A 6566-nucleotide genomic window follows, 5' to 3' on the forward strand; every position below is an offset into this window, starting at 1 on the left:
GGACTCACCACCATTGGACAGATTCAGACTCGTTGAGCACTCGAAACCGATATCTGGTGCCGGTGGCAACGAGTTCCTGTTGGGCGTAACGAATGTTGGCAGAACCAAAGGTGTATGAACAAGCGATTAAAGAGTAGAAAAAGAGCACCGCAGAGGTGAACTGCGAGCCATTGCGCATGATAGCGCCCGCTAGCGTTAATGCTACGCGGTATTGTTAGCGTTTCCATCCTCCGTCTGCCGTGGCTCATTCAAAACCGAAAAAATGAATTGCGTGTGCCTGAATAATAGATTGAACACATGCGAACCAAACTGTTGAAACAGGCTTTAGAAGCCGCTCCACGATAGTGTTTACTGTTTAGGACTGTGTGAGTGAGTGCCAAATTCAAAGAGCGACAAGGCAGGCTGATTGACAGAGGAGGCAACGAATCGGTGGGAGGGAATTGATGACGTATGTAAACAAACATGCACGGAATGACTATTTATCACGTCCAATTTCACAGTATTATTTAAATTATTTTATTAGTTCTTAATATTATTTCAAGTCTCTTGCTTTCGTAACATATAAAAAAGGATGATCAATAATTGCTATACATTCAGAAATGTTTTAAGAGTAATTGATGAAAACGCCTGTTATCAAGTCAAGTCAGCTTATTGTCAAATATACTCTTTGTGCAACACACGGCACAGATGAAATTTCTTTCCTCTCAACCACAGTGCAAACATTCAGTGCACCATGTGTTGTGAAATGTGAATTAGTTTTATCTTTTTATTTTTCTAAATTATCACGTTATATTTTATATCCTTTTGTTTTATTGTTTTGTATATAAAATATGTCAAATGATTTGCCTGATCTTTGTATGATATTATATATTTTGTCAGTTAAAAAAATAGACCATATATTGTATTGAGTCGGGAAAACCGTCGTCTCCATTTTTTCCCCACATCGAGCAATAAATCAATATCGTAATTAACAACAAGAAGGTTGCTCGAAACGTTGACTAGTGCTATTTCAGTATGATGATACATTCTAAATCCTGACTGAAAAACATATATAGATCATTGCATGAAAGTTCTGCTACTGTTTAGCCAGGACTTTTGAAAGACATTTGGACAGACAAGGAAGCCTGGATGTTATTTTTTTAATCATCTTATTCTTAAACATCTGGTTTAAGATTAGTTTCAAGGTTGATTTAGCTTTGATGACAGACACTTTAAATCACTTCAGGACATAAAAACCAGTGGTAAAGCACCGGTTGGAGAAAACAAGTAGGGATCTGATTTAAAATACGTAACCAAACCCAGGAAACAGGTGAACCGTCATGTTCGCAATGAGAGCTCAAGGGCACTTTGACGTCAGTTTCGGTTGACAGTAGGGTGAGGTCAGGGCCGCTCCTCCCTAAACGCAGAACATGCACTGTGCATAAAGCCGCATCCTGCGTGGGAAGGGCCCCATTTTCCACGAAGGGACACATCGCGGCCATGACAATCGATATCTGACCAATTTGAGGAAACACTCAGACATGTACCTGGCATATCGTCTTAAATTTTATGCGCCTTAGGGTGTTGAGCTTGCGCTGGGGGCGATACTTTCAGCTTATCGGTCAGCGATTCCAAACCGGGTGGACACTACAAGAGTAACAAGTAAAAAGGCCACAGCATTTAGAAGAGCTTAGAGCTGTTCCACATGTTCACAAACCAGCAGTGCAATGTACTAAACCAAAGACGTATCAACGACTGTATTTAGTACAATCAAAGAGAAAGGGGACTACACCATGTGTTATCTGTGTTGCTGCCTGTCTCTCTGTAATGAGTGCTGGAATTGAACTGTGAGGTTGTGTGCCTTTACTTTTAATAAATTCAAATTAGTACTTATTAAATCAAGAATTTAAAGTGTTTAAACAAGAGCCAATAGATTCTTCATTCAGCACTAACTTCACTGTTCCACAATAACAGTTTATTTGTAAAAGGAAGACTGCTAACATACAATTAGCTCCCGCCCCCGTAGTCATCCTTGCCTCTTCATGTATCTTACTGAAATGTCAAAGTCATGCAAATGTTGTGGGAACACGCCTGATCCCAGCAAAGCCCAGAGGGCAATACTCACCTCCCCTACAGTTTTACAAAACAGGAATGCACATGCACACTGCGATAGTGAGAATGTGACAGACGTCTATGGAGAGCATATTTTTCTTTTGGCCAGTTTTGTTACTCCCATTAGAGAATTGTATTCAAGATTTTCGATTAAAGTGCAGCAACAAATATTACAAATTGTAGTTAGTGCAAGCACATGTCCAGTTCACGTGCTCCAACGGACACTGGAAACAACAAAACACAAGGTACCGGTTGCATAGTTCAGAGCAGTTTAGTGCATTTCAGAATGCCATTACATTTATTTTGTGTTTTCATTGTCAAATGGCACCAGAATGTTGGATTTGAGAGGACTTAATCAAGGCTGAAGACCACTATCAGGTCCCCTTCTGTCATCATGAGCACTCTTTGACTGATGGTTCCATTATGTTGTTTTGTTTAAGGATTAGGTTATTTGATTATAATTTATTATGTGATTACACAATACATTGTGTGTGTATGTGAAATGACAGAAGACTTATAAACCAAACAAAAGTAATGTTTACTCAATAAGTAAGGTGACAGTAGCTACTCTTGGTCGGTAATCTTAACAACACAGGCTGACAGCCTTTTTTTTCTGATTTAGGTTTTACAACGTGAATAAGGAGTATGGTAGCCTTAACCCCTTGAGGGACAGTGCGTACTACAGTGGACAGCTTATCATGTTATCGGGTTACAGGCTGCATGAAAGGGTTAACTTGTTTTATGTTGAGAGGGAAGAAATTTCATCTGTGCTGTATGTTACACATACGTACAGCACATTTGACAATAAATTTGTACTCAATTCAATTAAAGGAAAATAAAAACTGACAGGTGAACAGGTGACCTCACCCTCATTCATTCCAAGTCGGATGGCCCTAGCGCCACCCTCTGTAGCCCATTGGTGTTTCAGTGTAACATATCAAGGTAATGAAGGGACCCCCACTTCATGTTCACATTTCCGATTAAAAACTTTTTTTTTTGTTGTTGTTTTTGAGGTTTTTTTTTTTTTTTTTTTTTTTTTTTCCCAAGTGATGTACAGTAAATAATTCCCTGGTCTTGGCTACCATATATTTTTGGCTTTATTCTGGTGTGTTACCAACCTCAGTAATGAAAGCATTCTTTCGTCAGATACCCAAGTGAGTTATCAACAGCACAAAGTGAGAGTGAACCATGTCACCTAATAATCTGTAATTGTCTGATCAAACCAAACAAACCTGCAGAAAGTGAACTGTCACCACAGCCACAGAACGACAACCACTATTGGTCAGAACAGGCCTCTGTCTAGGTTCACAGTCGCAACCGAGACATGACTGTGTACCACAAAGTCTGCTCTGGCTGGCTGGAACACGACAATAATGTGAATTGCAAAGGGAAGTTTTCTTTTCAACTAAATGATAAAAAGGAAACAAAGATAGCATCTATGATACATACATACATGCATTTATACTCGCGGTGTGACATAAATGATTCGATTTGACAAACCAAATAGAAATGTTACATTTTCCTCACATTGCGTCCTGCAATCGTATCTCACGCCATGTATCGAAATACATATTGATTTGTCTTTAACCCTTTCACGCACCAATAATGATAACCTGTAACCCGATAACATGATAAGCTGTACACCGCAGTAACCGCTCTGCCTGAAAGGGTTAACAAGAGATGTACACCAGGTATATAAATTGGTTTGACATTGCTGATGATTTGTTTTTTCTTTGAATATAATGAACTTGGATAATTTGGCTTTTAGAGAGCTTCTACATGCCGTTGCATGTTAATGAACAAGACAAAAGTTACAGGCATACCGTATCGGACTGAAATGTAATCCTATTAAATCAAACTGCATCAAATCGTTACATTTTAAAATTGTACATTTTAAAATTTAATCCTTGAATCGCACCGTATTCCATGTATCAAGAATCTAATCGTCTTTGGTGGGAAATGTACACCCCTAGTACAGTACATACATACATACATATATACATACATACTGTACATACATACATACCTACTTTATATACATACATACATACACATACATACAGTTCTTTAAAAAGAAATACTTGTGCTTGCCTCGGCGTCCTGGAGGTGATCTGCTGAGATTTGGTAAAGGTTCCAGTTTCTCCCATGCGGTCCGATGGTCACCCAAAGTGTTTCCTTTTTTCATCAACCTTTCCCAGCCACCTGCCGTTTCCTTCCTTCCCGGCACACAGTCAGGAAAGAACCTGTAGCACAACTTGAAACTTGCCCTCCGTGTTTGTGTTCTCTATTGTTTGCAAGGCGCTGTCAAGACTGCTGAGCTGTGTGTGCGCGCGTGCGTGTGTGCGTGTGTGCGTGTGTGTGTGTGTGCGTGCGTGCGTGTGCGCGTATGTGCGCGCATGCATGCGCGTATTTCGAGTCTGGTTTTGGGTGTGTATAAATAGCATAGAGAGCAGGGACAGAGGCTTGCAGAGCAGCTGACTCAGCACATTCTAGTTTGGTTGAGTGCTCATCACACAGCAATGCTCGCAAAGATACGCCACATTATCCTCTTCCAACCAGCACCTACATCATCATCATCACCTTCACCTACACATCCCATCACCACTGAGAGATTCACTTGTGTAAGGCAGAAATATTACTGCATACATAACTGTGAATAGATCGTAAATACTATCTATCTATCATTTTTTTGTAATTTACATCTCTAAATATACTTGTTGACTCATACTTAGTCTTTTGTAAATTGAATTTTTTTAATTTTTTTTAGATTCTTCTGGATGAACAGGCAAGTTCAGACAGACATAATTCGATTGAAAATCTGGAACCTGATTTCTTTCATTTTCATTTTGGGTAGGTGTTATGACAAAGATGTACCATCCATCCATCCATTTTCTGTTCCGCTTTATCCTCACAAGGGTAGCGGGGTCGGGGAGGGGGGGGTGCTGGAGTCTATCCGAGCCGACTTCGGGCAGTAGGCGGCGGACACCCTGAACCGGTTGCCAGCCAATCTCAGGGCACAGTGAGACGAACAATTCACACTGACAGTCACACCTAGAGAGAATTTAGAGTGTTCAATCAGCCTGCCATGCATGTTTTTGGAATGTGGGACGAAAACCGGAGTACCCGGAGAAAACTGACACAGGCCTGGGGAGAACATGCAAACTCCACATAGGGAGGCCGGAGCTGGAATTGAACCTGGTACCTCTGCACTGTGAGGTCGATGCGCTAACCACTGGCCCACCGGGCCGCCCAAAGATGTACCTTTATTCATATTTTTGTATGGCTGTTGATATCACTGATCTAAGGTGGACCAAGTAGGCCTCTATGAGTGGTGGGCAATTGACAAAATTTTGCCGGTCCGTGATTTGTCATCCGTCAGCGGTCTGGGGACCCATCTGTCAGCGCCAGTCGATCATTTTTTTTAAGCCAAAGGAAACTGTAATCGTCAGTCCCTTCGTCCGTCATGGTATTTTCCCTGCACTTCCGGTAGTATTCTTTTTTTCTTTTCTTTTTTTTTTTTAATACAGCGTATGACCGGTCATTGTGTTGTGAATTGTGATTCGCTAACGGAGAAACCATTCTCAATGTAATCGAAGATGGCATGTCTGTTTAAAGGAAGAAAAAAACAGCATCACCAAATACCCATAATTGTACTTCATTGGAAAAACTTAAAAAGACGTTATAGCGGAGCAGCGCCAGGACGGAAAGGCGTGGTCAGATGACAATGCATGAGTCACTATTAATATTTTTTTATGTGTGCAACCTCAGTGGTTGCACATTAATATTGAACTTGTTATTTATAAAAGCTTTCATACTTTTTTCTGAGGAAAATGTTTATACCCGGCCCAGATAAATCTGACGAAAATGTATGTTAGGACGTTTATATTTTTAATTTTCAAATCAATGTTTTGGCCTGAACAAGCTTTGAACTTTGCCTTCGTTCTAAAATGGACTTATTCATTTAAGTCGACCAAAGTTTGAACTTTGAGTTTTTGGACAGAGAGAAATGTGGGGAAAATGTTAATGCCTGTGTGTTATAAAAGTTTAACAGCCTTAAAATACATGTAATTTCTGACTGGTCTATAGCCCCCCTTTGCCCTGGTGTAGCACCATCCCTACTGACTGACAAGCTTGGTTGTTCCTCTGATAAGAATGTGTTATGAATGTTAAATATCATTGAAATATACCACTATGCAGTGGCGGGCCGTGCATTTCAACCTTAGGCCTTCAGTGACGTCACATACATACACAATATAGGCTCGTCAAGCAGCACTTAATTTCAGGAGCATTTAAAACCATCAAGTATGCATTCACAATTAAGAGCAGGAAACTAAATTTACAGATAGTCGAAAATAAAAAGATGATTTAAAAATACGAAATAAAATGCCACCCAAATTACGTTGTGTGATCTTCAACAAGTCTGTCCAATAAATTGCGCAGTGTCGCAGTTTCATATAAGACACCAACCAAACAAT

Source organism: Hippocampus comes, unplaced genomic scaffold (assembly GCF_001891065.2).
Source record: "Hippocampus comes isolate QL1 unplaced genomic scaffold, H_comes_QL1_v1.1 scaffold122, whole genome shotgun sequence".
Taxonomy (NCBI): Eukaryota; Metazoa; Chordata; class Actinopteri; order Syngnathiformes; family Syngnathidae; genus Hippocampus; species Hippocampus comes.